This window comes from Nilaparvata lugens, chromosome 8 (assembly GCF_014356525.2).
Source record: "Nilaparvata lugens isolate BPH chromosome 8, ASM1435652v1, whole genome shotgun sequence".
NCBI lineage: Eukaryota > Metazoa > Arthropoda > Insecta > Hemiptera > Delphacidae > Nilaparvata > Nilaparvata lugens.
The window spans coordinates 33,509,931-33,526,872 of record NC_052511.1 but is presented as its reverse complement, the minus strand read 5'-3'; the positions used below and the strand labels follow the sequence as shown (position 1 = coordinate 33,526,872).

Genomic DNA, 16,942 nt, shown 5'->3' with positions numbered 1-16,942 from the left:
TAAACAGGGTGTCCACTGAATCAGGCTCAGAAAATTCCCGTACAATTCCCGTACATTTCCCGTATATTTCACGTTTTTCCCGGTTTTCCTCGCTGGTTAAAACACATGTTTAATATGTAAAAAATATGGGTTGGGGGAGGGTTATTCAGAACTTACACAGTAACTTACTATTAGGTTACTCAGAAGAGGGATTAATTTGGAAAAAACGAAACTCCCTAACTTACCCTTTACCCTTTATAATTTGTTTATTTAACAATCAATGTTACATTGGTGTTTGCATTATATATTGTGGCATATGCTGTGGCATCAGTAATGACTATCATTTGTTCAATTGTGTTCAACAGATGTCTTTATAGCTTTATTTGTAGTTCTGATTTTCAATATATTGTTTGGATACATTAGAGAAGTCTAGAGTCTAGAATAAATTTTTCATGCAAAATTTCCAATATCTTCCAATTGCCACAATTTAAATGAACAATTCAAAATCCCTCTGGAGACGCCCAAAGGGATTTTGAATTATACAATTGAATTGTGGCAATCAGAAGATATTGTTGATTGAAAACTAAAATTCATTAAAATTAATTATTTTGTTGAAATTTTACTCGTTTTTGTAACTCAGAACACATTACTTATAGAAAGCTCCAAGTGATTTCATTTTATTCAGAATTTTATAATCTGAAAAAAGGCAAGAGCAAATTTAACTGTCCGACGACTCGATTTGGCGAAAATGAGATGAAAACTAGAAAATGAACCGAAAATACGAGGTGTTTGGGCCATTCTGTATCTAGCATAAGGAAATTTTGCATGCAAAAATTGGTTCTGGACTTCTCTTACTGTATTTAAACAATATATTGAAAAATCAGAGCTACAATATTATATTGAAAGCACACCCCCTTTTTCATGTCTATATTGACTGGACTAATATTAAACAGAACATTTTAGGTTCTGAAAAACATATGTGTAATTTGATTTACTATCAATAATTTCAACATCAATAATATCTACACCAGATACGGAACTATACCTCAAATGGATATTAAGGTATTTCCACACATGCCGAACCGAACCTCGAACAGCGTAGCGAATCGTACAATCCGCCCTGCAGCGAACATTAGCCATAAATGTTAATAATTTTAACACTCAGCTGTTTTATATTTAATTTTAATTTTATTCAATTATATGTATGAGTAATGATTATGTTTATTTAATTATTAATTATATTTTTAATGATATGTCATATTATAAAGAGTTTGTTTGTTTAAATTGAAATTGAAACAACCGCCGCGCAGTTCTCCGAACCGTTCGTCGTCCACTAGCCGCTCTTTTAACCGTACTTCACGCCGTTCGCCGAACGCTGAACTTTTCAGCCAATCAGAGCCCTGCTCTGATCAAAATTCGCCGTGCAGCTTGTGGTCCAATTTTGGCTATCCATCACAAGTGGAAAACATGTGAATACTTTCGCGAATATTTATTAATACAGTACAGGCCTCTTCTCATAATCTATATTTTGAACAATTCATTGTTATGAATAATCTATACTTATAAAATTCTTATTTCACTGACCACGATTTCTGGAAAACCACTGGACGGATTGCAACAAAACTTGAAATATAGCTTCCTTATAAGTCCTAGGTGCTCACTAAGAAATCTTTTGGCAATATTCTAACTCTAAGGGTGGTTTTTAAGGGTTTAAAGTTCATCTTTTAGCATGTATATTCTTCTTCTCCCAATCTCTTAATAATTATAATTATTGAAATTTCCATATCATATGTTAGGCTACTATAGAACTATAATCTAGATAGAGTACCTCTTCGAAACAGTTGTTAACTGGCAACCAATTCAATAATTTTGTCAGGTTGGCATTAAGTTGAGTTGACTTTGTTAGGTTGGCACCGAGTTTGAAGATTGAAATGCATTTATCGCGGAAAAATTGATTGGGCACTGCTACTTCAATCAGAGCTATTCCTGGGAATATTATATTACTAGCCGTCAGGCTCGCTTCGCTCGCCATATCCGTTTAGCCAGACGTTTAGTCTGGACCCCCGACTGGATCGTCCTAACATATCATAAAAATGCTCAAATGAAAAATGCAGGCGAGCGAAGCGAGCCTGCTGATCTCACTCTTGGACGACCCAGTCGGGGATCCAGGGGGCGGAGCCCCCTGGCTAGACGGATAAGGCGAGCGAAGCGAGCCTAACAGCTAGTTTCATATAAAATTCAATTATTACCTTGTAAATAATATAACATCTCATTAGAATGAGAAGAATTTAGTATAGTTGTAGTTGACCATTGAGATTCAGTGATGAGCTACAGCAATTTGGTTCATTCTTGATGAAAATGGTAATATCAACTGATTTTTTCCGCTTACAGTTTTATTTTGTGGAGAGCAAATCAAATGAATATGGATAACTAGTTGAAGTTAATTTAGTCTATATATATATATATATATATATATAAAAGCGAAATGGCATTCACTCACTGACTGACTTACTGACTCAATCACTCACTCGCAGAACTAAAAATCTACCGGACCAAAAACGTTCAAATTTGGTAGGTATGTTCAGTTGGCCCTTTAAAGGCGCACTAAGAAATCTTTTGGCAATATTCTAACTCTAAGGGTGGTTTTTAAGGGTTTAAAGTTCATCTTTTAGCATGTATATTCTTCTTCTCCCAATCTCTTAATTATAATTGAAATGTCCATACCATATGTTAATATAGAACTATAATCTAGAGAGAGTACCTCTTCGAAACAGTTGTTAACTGGCAACCAAATTAATAATTTATTCCGGTTGGCATTAAGTTGAGTTAACTTTGTTAGGTTGGCACCAAGTTGAAGATTAAAATGCATTTATTGCGGAAAAATTGATTGGGCACTGCTACTTCAATCAGAGTTATTCCTGAGAATATTATATTATTTATTTTCCAATCACTTGATAATGGCATTAATTATAGCCAAAACATGTCGTGTTGAATAATTTTAAAAAGGGTAATCAGATTTATAAATATTAGAATATAAATATAAGAATAAATATATTTATTTCTATTCCTGAGAGTATAGATAATTTTTATGTTTCATAAAACAAACTTTTATGACGGGAGTTCTATCAATTGATCCTATTCTATCAAGACTAATTTTGTTTGTATATCTGACAGATCGCGTGAACAGCTTAAACAATTTCGATGAAATTTTAATTATTCAGTATGATGAATGGAGGGTTTTTTTAAAACTTCAGAAGTGTCCGTTGTGGAATCTGTGTGCAAAGAATGAGGAAATTCGGCCAGAATTTAACTTGACGAAAGAAAGGGGTTATTTATTAAAACGGCCAAATAGCTGTTGTTGCTTTTCCCAATGTAAAAATATATTCCATAGAAGTAAGGCGCTTTTCCCATGAATCAATTATTTCCAAACATTAGTTGTGTTACCAAAGAAAATAGAAGGTAGCTTTCGATTGGAGAATATGCATAACAGTTCGTTGATATTTACTTGAAACTGTCAGTATACCTCATTAATAGCATCAATGCTCCCCATTCAAATAATGCTGACACATTGATGTGAATCTTACTATAATTTGTTTACATTAGATCAGATGGAGATAAGATGATAGCTACTGTTTCGATTTCAAAATTATGATTGCCATTTTTGCTTTTTATGCCAGCTGTTATTAGTTTCGATTTCAATCATGTTTGACATTTTCGCTTTTTATACCCGTTGTTATTATTATGTGAAATAAGCTCTCATTAAATGAGATCATTATCATTGAAGTCAATTATACTAAGCGAACAATTTCTGTTTAAATTATGTGTGTTTGCGGATATGTATGTATGTCTGACGGATCTCGAAAACTCCTCTAACATTTTTTTATTAAATCAGGAATAGAGTACGTTTGCGATAAAAAAATTATTTTGGAACAGGTTTCAACTCTGGAAAAAATCGCTGAAGACCTTTCAGAAAGGATTATTGGTCCCTCAAGTAGCAGCTGATCAAGAAAAGTTTCCATACTCTGTTGAAAACCTGAGAAAGAAAGTGTGAGCAAGTGAAAAAGATTATAATAGCTGTAGTTGAGTTACCAAATTTGGCGATCTTATTTTAAAACATTGCAGTATTCATGGAACATCTGGAAGAATAGGTACAGAAAGTGACCGGATAGCAATAGTCTGTTATTTGTATATCTAGAGTGAAAAGTACGACTTTTTCTCCCTGTGGGAAAAAGTTCGAAGCCGAGGGCAGCAATTTTCCTGAGGGAGAAAAAGTATTTTTCGCTCGTGATGTACACAACATTTTTCCTCCATCTACATTTTTTTATAGAAACTGCAAATAGAATCATTCTAATAACTTACGTATTGGTGACAATGATTCCTAACAACATAACCTAAATCTAAAACCTAAAAACCGGTCGTCTGATTGGCACTGCCGATTGCGCTATCTATCGGCAAAAGTTGTAACAATTATATCAGCTGAGCAACTACCAAAAATGGCTGACTCCAGATCACGCGGTTCAGATTTGAATTGCAGATCAAAAATATTTGTTGGCTGGTATTTTGAATAGAATAAAATATTTTAAAAATTGTATAAATTTTTATCGTCTACTAATATTAAGAATATAATAATTATTATACAAACATATATTTCATGAGTTAATCAAATTTCTGGTTGTGGTATTGAATTCAGTTGACTCAATGACATACACCTCTATTATGCTTTCTCATCTGAGCTTAGACCTTCTAACCTATTACAATGTAAGTTTCAAAATAGAGATGCTCCCCATGTTATTTAAATGAAGTCACTTTTACTCCCTAGGGAGTTTTTCTGTTTTTTACTACCGAGAGCGAAAAAGTGACACTTTAGTATTAGGTTTCAGGGAGTAAAGTAAGTACTTTAGACAGTAGGTGGAGGAAAAATAAATTTAAAATCGATTTCTCTAAAAATAAGGTAGTTGGATTGATGTTTATTGTGAGGTATAGAAATGCGACTAATTTCTTCAGCTTCTGTTGTATTGGTTCCCTCTGTTGCTCTATGTTTCTATGCAGCCATGGTCTTGAGAGAGCCAGTTGTCCTGTCTGTTAATTCCTAATCCGGACTAAATACCACGAGAACCAATCAGAGAAGTCTTCCATTAAAAAAACCCTGCTCTGATTAGTTCACATGGAATTTAATCATGATTGAAATTGAACAGGCTTTTGAGCTACTGGACCTGATATTCTCATGTTTCAAAATCAGCTAAAAACTATATCGAAAAAACATAATATTTCATCAGCTGGTCCTATTTCCTTTCATCCTATACTATTAAACGAGCAATTTCTGTTCATATGTTGAGATGTTCAGATGTTTGGATGTTAAGATATTTAGATGTTTATATGTTTGTATTTCACCGGATCTCGAAAACGGCTCTAACGATTCTCACGAAATTCAGAGCATTGTAGGTTTATTATATAAATGGACTTCCATGGAAGAAAGAATCAGTGGATTGGCTGCTTTTACACTTTTGAATAAGTGAAACAAAGAGTAAAGCTGCGTTTACACCAAAGTTATTAACAAGATGTAAACATTTGATGAACATATGTGTTAGTCAAGTTCCGTTCAATCTAATAGAATCCATAAGGATTAAGTTATCAACATTTTGTCAATAACTTCGGTGTAAACCAGCTTAAGCGATAGGCTATGCCAGAAATTCCAGAATAAGCAAGAGATCCATAGATACCAGAGTCAACCAATTCCAAATAAACTTGATTTGGAATTCTATTTTCAATTGCATCAATCAAAAGCAAAAATAACATGATCACTACTAATTTGATAACTGTCAACGAGAAATATTAATCTCCAATGGATAAAGTTGAGGTCGACTCTCAAGCCCCGCCCAATATTCCACAAAATTCGCTGCAATTAGTCTACTATTCTACAGAGCACTTCCAACACATAAATTGATAATTCAAATGATTAGACTCAATAATTTTCATGCCAAGCTGTGGCCTAATTTCTTTATTTATTACCGATAAAGGGCAGATCATAAGATAGCAAATAGATAGCTTGAGAAGAAAAATTGATCATCCAAGTGACAGCTTATTGAAACAGAAATTTCGATCGTTTGTTGAAAACTAAAGACAGGAGAAGAGAAAATTAACAGCTGTGGTTATAATATTTAGCAATATAATTTGAATACATTGCATGATTCAATAAAATTATTCCCTGATATCAAGATGAGTGCATAAGAGCAACTGGGTAACACCATAAGGCATCGCTAACTTTTGATTGCTTTTTAAAATACGCTGTTGAATGTATATTTCTACAGAGTTGAATGTGTTGTTCAAACTGAGGTGATAGCAACGCAACTAATTATCACACTTACAACGATTTTTGGGTAAGTATTATAGAAATGTATTTGAATGAAACTTGAAACGGTCCTATATATAATAACATTTTCATCGAGGGAGAGCACCTTTTCGGATACAAAATTCTATGACAGTGACGAGACTATAATTTATCATTCAAGTTATATTCAGCAAGCAATTTTTGTTTGTATGATGGATCTAAAAACCCAACGTTCGTAGACAGAAGGTTGATCACTCACAGGTGTAAGATTCGAAGTGGTGGGGGGAACGCCACCGTGACGTCACGTGTAGTAAAATTATGATAGAGTAACTACACTGAGCATACAGTTTATTCACTTTATCTTTAAAAACATCGTCATTTAATCCCCTCAAGATTGATCTAAAACTGTGAAATTCTCCATATTTATAGCGAATGAATCACCGATTCTAATGATGTTCAATATTTCAAGTTTATTCAACTTGTATGAATAAAATGAAGTTATAAGTCTTTCAAGAATCTAAAAACGTGACACGAAAAAGTTAATAAGCTGGAAAAGTGTTAGTGGACAACGTTATACCATCATAATTTCAGATTAACCCATAAAAAATCCTATATAAAAATTTAAACCGATCCCGAAAAATCCGATAAATTTCATTCATATAAATGCACTGAACACAATCATGATGGTATCGAGCACATGTTCTACGAGAATCAAAATATCTCATCCTCGAAATTCACAAGCTGATGTATAGCCAAACTACGAAAAATAAACACGACCGAGAAGATGAAAAAACCTTAAGGGTTTGAAAGGGAAGGTTAGGAGGTAGGGTTTTTGCTTTTATATGGCAAAATGCTTGTATTATTTAAATGTTTTGATAATTATTGTAAAGAAAGCTTGCATGTCAGAAAATGTTTGTGTTATATAATTTGACTATACGTCACCGTATGATTTTCAAGAATGCGATATTTTGCCTACTCTGTACTACAGCCTAAGTCACGACTACAGTTCCCCCACTCCAATTGCATTTTAACTAAAATACTATAGATGAGTGACCAACCTTCTGTCTACTAACTTTGCTAAAAACCGATTATAACGGCTTTGGTAGAATTCAGGTTATAAATATTTTTACAAAAATAATCTGATCATTTAATTCAGTCTTACAGTAGCGCTCGTAGAGAAAACATCTTAGTAGTTTAGTTTCACCGTAGTGATAGTTTTCAAAACAATCATCGTTCATCAATAAGTGGGTCACTGGAACATAACCATACAGCAGCTATCTTCATACGTCATCGTCGTCGGATAGATGAGGTCACCAACCAAACCACCGGATGGACTGATCCCGCAATTCGAGGAGGAGGAAGAAGAGGATAACTTTCCAGGGAACCAAGGACTCAAAGTACGAGAACAACCAGGTAAAATGGAAACTGTTGAACAATTATTGCTGAGTGAATTCAACACAGACATAATGAACATGAAGAGTATCTCTTCGGAATTCAAGGAATGGGCTTCGTCAGAATTTAAAAAAAAACAAGGTTTCCAGAGCCGAATATGATAATTTCTTAGAATTAGTTCAAAAATTAGCATTGGTAATCGTGAAAGTAGAAACGAGAGCAGTTACTATTAGCCAAATAAGTGATACTTTAGGGCATCCGAAAATTCATGACTCATTACAGGACATAAGCAAATCTGTTCAGGAAATTAAAAATAAAGACAGGCCTATTACTTACGCAGACATGATACAACTACCGAAAAAAGCTACTTCAAGCGATCCCCAGTCCAATAATCAAGTCAGGAAAATCCTTCCAAAAGAACAGGTAGTCTTAATTAAACCCTCAAATTCCACCGGTAATGAGAAACAAGACAGTGAAAAAATAAAAGGAACACTGAAAACCAACATCGCGAGAAAGGATAACATTAAAATAAAAAAGACAGTACCCGTTAGAGGAGGAGGTTTACTCATTGTTCTGGATTCTCTAGAGGACAAAAAGAAATTATTGAAGAATAAAGCTGTGAATAATGATCAAATCAAGATAACTGAGCCCCAAAATAAAAAACCCAGGATAATTGTTTATGATGTTCCATCTGATCTCACTAACAAAGAGGTAACTGAAGAAATATATAACAAAAATTTTGTCAATTCAGGAATAGAAAAACAAAAATTTGAAGAAGGTTGCAAGCCATCATTCAAATTAGGGCCGAAAAACAAGGATTCCGTGCATTGGGTAGTAGAATGTGAACCCGAAATTAGGAAAGCAATAATTAATAAGAAAAAAATATTATAGATATGACATCATGTAGAGTTAATGATTACCATGCAGTGCAAAGGTGCTATAAATGTCAAGTCTATGGGCACATCACAAAACATTGTAAAAAGGAAGAAGATATCTGTGGTCATTGCTCCATCACAGGGCACAACATCAAAACCTGCCCTTCAATCGATAAACCTCCAGTATGTTTTAACTGCAAAAGAGCTGATAAACCCTCAGACCACAAAGTAAACTATCTAAAGTGTCCCAGCTATGTGAAAGCATTGCAACAATCAATTGATCGAACAAATTATGGAAGTGCTTAAAAAGATTAAAAATAGAATTTCCAGCTCAAAATCATCAAATAAATTCACAGCATCAAATATAAAAATAGATATTCAAGATTTCCTATCATCTATTAAAAAAACAGAATTAATAAAACAGTCAGCGAAAAGTAGGACGTCTTTGATTTTCAGCTTTGGTCAATATACAGATTTTAATTTATCATTAGCTCGCTGGAATAAAAATTGTTTACGTATTTCAGAAGGCGTTGCACATTCAATCAAGAAGAAAACGCTGAGTCAAGATGAATACAATAGCTTACCTACTGTTTATTTACGGAACGTAAATAATAGCTCAATTCGTTTTCATCTTGTTAAAAATTCATTGACATTGATATTAGCGCAAAATAATAACAATGAGGCTCAATTAGGTATCCGTGACCTCTTACTGGTAATAGACGAATATGCATCGATAAATAAATACAACATTACGATTGGAATAGATTCTTTTGATATTGACTCCGAGTTTACATGCTTGGACATTTTAAGTTTAGTAATTAAAACTAAAAACCTGAATTATGTATTCTATTACAGAGGAATAAACAATCTAAAGTTCTTGGATATACCACATGAAAACGATGGCGCTGAAGATTGTCCAAAAGGATACCTACCGTATGATTCTATTCTTTATGCTTATTTGAACAGTATGATAGAACTCAGGAACTTTATTCAACAGTATGATGTTCTGAATGCGGATTTATATAGGGGAGTACTATCATCACTGAATAGTAATATCTCTTCTTCAGCAGCATGTATTCAAGAGATAAGGCGAAACGAGATGAACATCTACGACAATCGACTTAAGACTTTCCTGTGGCCGACATCCACTACATATCGAATGGGCTTCTGTTTAGAAAATGAAGGAAAATACGTACCCTACAATGAAACAACAAAGTCATTCTTAACTAAGGAAAAGTATATTCTAGTCAGTAGAGACACCCAAATCATGCTGAATGCTGAGCTGCTGAAGAATATTCTAAAAGTTGACATCACAAATTGTAAGATGCCAAAAATAACTTGGATGGATGGAGTTCCAGGGTGTGGTAAAACTCACTTTATCCTTCAGCAACATACACCAGGTAAAGATCTCATTTTGTGTCAGACAAGAGCTGGAATAAATGAAATTAGGCAAGAGGTGAATAGAATTCACAAAAATAAATATGAAAGAATAATTAAACAGGATTATAGAACAGTTTCATCTTTTATAATAAACGGATCAAAAAAGCAGTACAAACGTGTTTTCATAGATGAAGCAGTATTAATGCATGCAGGTTTCGTGGGATTTGTCTCATCTCTCGCTGGTGCTTCTGAGATTATTCTGCTAGGAGATTCAAACCAAATACCTTACATAGAGAGAAGTAAATTAACAGCTGAATGGTCACACATTTCATCTCTCTGTGAGAAGAGAATCCATCAAACAGTAACTAGAAGGTGTCCAATAGACGTCTGCTACATCCTTTCCAGCTACTACCAGGACATTGGTACGAAAAATGAGGTCCTGTTATCCGTCAGACCTCCAATAACAAATGGAGAACTTGGACCACTTGAACCTAACACTCTGATTCTTACATTCACTCAGCTCGAGAAGAAAACAGTGCTAGAAGAGCTGCAATCAAAACTTCACCCTTCAGTAAAGTCCATACAATTCATGAAGCACAGGGCTTAACTCACAAGAATGTAGTTCTGATAAGGAACAATAAAAAACAACTTGGAATATATAACAGCACACAACATGTAATAGTAGCAATGAGCAGACACACACAAACCTTCAGATATATCACAACAGGGCAAGAAGATTTAGTGCTGACCCTAATTCGAAAACTAAAGGATGTTAGTGAAGAGTTTCTCTTAAGCTGGAATGAAAGAAACATGGAAGGGATTAATGAGAGTTTAAATAATGAGTAACAACAACTTATCAAATTTGCTCAGCTTCGAGGATCTTGATTATTTTGAAGAAATAAACGATGAAGTGATCAACAACAGTCAACAACTTTGTGCAGCATTGAGTTCTTGTGATTTGAGCATCTTCTGTCTCAATATAAGGAGTATCAGAAGAAATTTTGATGAGCTGATGATTCAATTGTGCGACATTAATTTTTCTTTTGATGTTATTATTCTAACCGAATGCTGGATTAGGACTGAATTTGTACTCCAGTCCATTCGAGGATATGATGTATTTTCCACCATAAACAACCCATTACAAAATGATGGTGTAGTTGTTTATGTTAAAGATAGTATAAATGTACAATGTGTTGAGCTACATATTAACCAGGCAAATGTCCTACATATTCGGTTGGATGCAGCAGACAAAAAGTGGAACATCCTTGCAATATACAGATCACCGTCCTTCAATGATATTACAGATTTCCTGAGTGACTTAGAATCGATCCTGAATGAATTAAGAGGGCAACAAGTCATATGTGCCGGAGACATGAATATTAACACCCTTCAAATTCGTCCACATCATCAATTGAATGACTACTGCGATCTTCTAAGCGAGCATGGGCTCAGACTCTGCATTAAGCAAGCAACCAGAACTACAACAGAAACTGCTTCTTGCATAGATCACATTGCTACCAACTCCAGAGATAATCTTTTTCCAATCATTTATGAATCAACAATAACTGACCACTTCACCACAATTCTAGGAGTGCAACATATTTCGAGAAATAGTGCAAATGAAACTGGAACACATGAAATAAACGAGAAAATAGACATTAATAGCTTGAAGAATGAACTACTGAATGAGGAGTGGATTCATGTTTTAGAAGATAATAATCCAGATACATCTTATGACACCTTCTTATCAACTCTGAGACAACATATACAAAATAATATCAAGCAGCATCGGCGGCAGAAGAAGTACAAACCCATCAAACCATGGATCACCAGAGGTATAGTAGCAGCAATAAGAACCAGAAATCTACTCAACAAAAGAAGAAAGGAAGACCCAAACAACATTAACTTAACCAACTTCTATCGTCGGTATAGGAATACACTCACAGCTTTAATTCATGAAACAAAGGACCAATACTATAGAGAGAAATTGTATGAAGCTGGAAAGGATAATAAAAAAATGTGGAAAGTAATCAAAGATGCTACTGACTCTAAATCAAAAACAAAAATGAAATTGAATGCTATTAAAATAGATGATAGGATTTTCAATCTAAAGGAAAATCCAGAAACTGTGCTCAACCACATGAATAACTTTTTCACAAATGTAGGTGAAGAAATGGCGGAGACAATAATAGATTCCTTAAGAAAACCACTAGACCAAATCATATCCCAATATAAACCTGTTACAAGAACTCTACACTCCATCTACTTTCACCCAGTAACTGAAGATGAGCTTCTTGAAGCTATTAGTAGTTTGCGAAATGACAGTGCTCCAGGACTTGATGGAATCAATAATAGAACATTGAAGTCGATAAAAAATGTAATTGTAAAACCATTAATTCACATATTTAATTTAAGTCTGTCAAAAGGAATTTTTCCAAAAGCTATGAAAGAGACATGTGTTAGACCATTACATAAAGGAGGCGACAAAACAAATGCCACCAATTACAGGCCTATTTCACTTATAAGCAATATTTCTAAGATTTTGGAAAAACTGGTAAAGAAACGTCTTGTGAATTACATGGAAAAAAACAACTTACTATCTAGGAATCAATTTGGTTTTCGTGAGGGGAGGAGTACAGAAGATGCGGTATTAGAATTGTCAAATTTTGTCACAGATAAGCTAGAAAATAACAAAAAATGTGCAGCAGTGTTCCTGGACCTAGCAAAAGCTTTTGACACTGTTAATCACAGTTTGCTGCTGAAGAAATTAGAAGCCATGGGAATTAGAGGAGTTCCTCTAGCATGGTTTAGATCATACCTCTGTGACCGGCGTCAAAAAGTCAAAGTTGAAGAACATCTCAGTTCAGAGGAAACGATGAAGTTTGGGATTCCCCAAGGAACAGTTCTTGGGCCAATTCTGTATTTGGCATATGCAAATGAGCTATGTTCAATTAAGATAAGAGGAAGAGTAATAGCTTTTGCTGATGATACGTGTATACTATTTGAAGGAAACACCTGGGAGGAAGTTTTTAATCTGGCACAGGAAGAATTGATCAAAGTCGATAAATGGTTAAGAGAAAATTTGCTTACAGTAAATGCAACAAAAACGAAATTTTTAGCCTTTTCTCTGACAGAACGGACGAGACCACCGGATTCTTCAATAATCCTGCATCACTGTGGAAGCACCAACAACCCGTGTGATTGCCCTTCAATTCAACAAGTCAATGAAATAAAATATTTAGGAACAATAGTGGACAACAAATTCAAATGGGACAAGCACATTAATCTATCAATTACCGGATCAGGAAGCTTCTCTACAAATTCTATCAACTCCGTAAAATCCTCAACTATGAGACATTAAAAACTGTTTATTTTTCTTTAGTGCAATCAATTTTAAGATACGTCATAATTATCTGGGGAGCTACGAATTTTACACATGTTGAACCTCTCTATAAACTTCAAAAACGAATACTAAAAATAATAGGCTTCAAGGAGAATCAATTCCCCACGAACATTCTTTTCAAGGACAGTAAAGTACTGAGTGTAAGACAACTCTACATCCAGGCTATCATCACGCGAATGAGGAGAAACAACGAACACATAAGACTGGCAGATCATAACCATCAAACAAGGCAGAGAAACACGTATTCAATAGTACCAAGGATGAACACTACATTTGGGCAAAGAAACTACACATATTGGGACCAAAAATTTATAATTCAATACCAAGTTACATTAGGGAAGAATTCAATAGACACAGGTTCAAGAAAAGTTTATTTTCCTGGTTGGTTGATATTGGAGTGGAAAATTGTGAAAATTTAGTTAGACTGTAAATATTGAAACTATTTATTCTTCATTCCACTCTTTACTGTTTTTCATTTTTCTAAAAATAACCTTTCTTATTATTATCCTTAATAGAACATTAATATTTATTACTAATTCCATAATTTTGTTTGTTTGTATTATACATTTTACTAATTTATTATAAAAAACTTTAATCCCATATCAGTGAATGAAGTTTGTAAATAGTAATTATTACACGCAATAAGCAACTAATTACTTATACCCCAACACATATAATATATAGTGGGGTGTATATTTATTCATTGAATTATCATTTATTCATTGTTGAAACACCGCTGATTTATGTAGTTATATTACAATACTATATTATCAATATTCTAATGTTGCATTCAATCTTCATTGTAATTAATAAGTTTTCATAATATGTGAAATTTGTTGCATAATTGGCTGTTGTACTGTAATTTATTGTAGATTCGTGTATGAACCAGAATGTATTGTGACTTACTTGAATAAATAAATAAAAAAATAAAAATTTGAAAAAAAAAAATTTGAAAAAAAAATTCCCGTAGCAACGCGCGGGTACCCTGCTAGTACCTATATATTTATAGGAATCGACGAATAATGTTTAATGCAAATAGAATAATTTCTGAAAAATTAATGATTGGATAAATTTCAATATTAAAATATTGTTGACCAAGAACTCAGTATCATGACAATTATTTCCTTTCAAAATTTATAATAATTTTGTTATTTTTAAACTAATAATCAATTTCGCCAACTAACCAATAAGTTGACTGGAATAGATTCTGTAATTTCAATATCCTATTCATTTTAATAAATACTACAGCATAAACTAGCTCACAAAAAGTGACAGCTTTATAAATATTTTCTACTTGCCATCATTTTTTGTTGGTAAGAACAAGAACATTGATCATTGTTATTTCACAAAAAAGTTGAATAATTTCCCCAAAAAGGTGTCTGGTTTGGTTTATGTTTTGGCAACCCAAAAAAACGTACCTACTTAGGTGGATAGGACCTTTTCAGGCTCACCAATCTGTACTATAATAAAGTAAAGAGCTGGCTTATATTAGTACAGGGTAGGAAAATTATGTTTGACGCATCATCACGTCTGATCATCCTGGAATTTTGCATATAGATTCTTAATTAACTGAGGATGGTTATAGGCCTGTTTTAAACTCTTTAAATTTTCATTACGTCAAGTTTTGAAAGAGAATCTTGCAGAGCATGGGTTACCTGCTCGTCAATAATAAAGTCTTGATCAAAGAATAAGGGAGTGTTATTTTCATCGATTTGCAACATTCAGAACAGTACTGAACTGTACTCTGCACGACACTCCACAGCGTTTTCGGCCAACTGTACAGTGCGTCAGTCAGTCTATCAGTGACTTGACTTAATGACTTAAATGAGGAAGGGGCTGAAAAAATTATAATTGAATAAAAATATGATAGAGATTTACAATTTATTGATTCAAATATAAACACATCAAAGAATGCGTTTTCGCATTGCGGGTACTAGTCCAGGCAGAAGTATGAATTTGAATGATCAAAAAAAATTTTTCTATATCTTCCACAGTTTTCGAGATATCTGCTCTTGAAGGTGTGACATTTTTGAAAGAAACACGTTTGCTTCCATTTTTTTGCTATTTTAGCTCTTATAACTTCTTAAGAATTGATGGAAAAAATCTATGCTAATTATGAGCTCATAGAGCATCAAATTCTCTTCAATTTGATGTATATTTTCACACTTTTACGCATTTCCCTACGACTTTTTGCAGCAGCTTTATTTAGTGTTGAATGTGAAATCTCCAGTTTTGCAACAATAGACCAATTGACAAAGGAATTTGGAAGGAGTGTTTTGAACACAATTTTTGACTTTGCAGCTTTGTTTGATACTAGTTAGGAGGAGAACATATCAGAAGTCCCAATCCCTACCCCATTTGTTGGAGGGATGAGGGTAATTTACATGTTACATTCTTTAGCTTTTTGCTTCCAGCTTATATCTTGGCAACAATGCGTTCAACCAAGATGACTGCTCTAAAATGAAGTTTGATAAATTCTCTACAATTCCTGTTAAGTGGAGTTTTGTGATATTTCCAACAGTTTTCGAGAAATCCGGCCTTGAAAGTGTGGAATTGTTGGAATAACAGGTTTTTATGAATTTTTGGCGCTTTCAGGGCTTATAACTCTCCAGCAATGCAATGCTAAAATGAATGCTCATTGTAGGTTTGTGGAGTATCAATTCTGGAGTATCAATTTGATCTTGTATTGTTTCACTATTTGAAGTTTTTCCCTCATTGTTATAGCAGCTTTAATGCAGGGGGTTGAATTTTCAATTTAAACAAGTAGTGATCGTTTGATAATGAAATTTGAAGGGGTTGTCTGGAACATAATAATTGACTTTGCTGATTGGAACATTATTATTTCTTGAAATTATTTCAGATATCATTGACACTACGGAAACTGATGATTTGAAGCCGAAATAAGTAAAATAAATCAACAGTACAGATGTATCATTATTAAATTTGGAAAAGATTCACCACTTGACAGCATTTTATTGTTTGAATTCGCTGCACGGCGCGCTGCGCTGCGCAGCGAAGTGCACGGTTCGCTGCGCTGTTCGAGGTTCGGTTCGGCATGAGTGGACATACCTAATAATGAATATCGAAAGAAACCTCCTCCTCCCGATAGAATCTATCAATACACGGCACCGATAAAACGCCGTATCGATACACTATATTTATATAACGCCAGATCGATACATCAAACTGCATCATCCATCACTAATACACCACTCATCCACTGGCTAAATTTCAACTCTGTCCTTAATTAATATACAATTAGCTAGTTGACGAAAGTGTAAAAAATTCCCGTATCTCGACAAAATTCCCGTACAATTCCCGTACATTTCCCGCCCAAATGAAATTCACGTACAATTCCCGGATTTCCCGGTTTTCCCGCCGCGTGGACACCCTGTGTAAGGGTAAGCATTCCTGACCGGCAATTAGGAGATACTGGGTTCGATTCCCGGGCAGACAAATAATTTTTGAATAGTAGCGCTCATCGAATTTCCATCTATCTGTTTACACTGTTGTCAATATTTGCAGTAGCAGAAGTCTTCGGGGTGAATTTCAGAATTTAATTTAGATTTTCGTTCAATAATAACT

The 16,942-nt window shown here is 34.1% G+C and overlaps 1 protein-coding gene across 1 annotated transcript in view; it reads right to left on the bottom strand.

Moving 5' to 3' along the window:
- Positions 1-16,942, bottom strand: part of LOC111061494 (vacuolar protein sorting-associated protein 13) — a 119,968-nt gene that overhangs the window by 35,978 nt on the left and 67,048 nt on the right. The gene's annotated exons all lie outside the window — the stretch shown is intronic.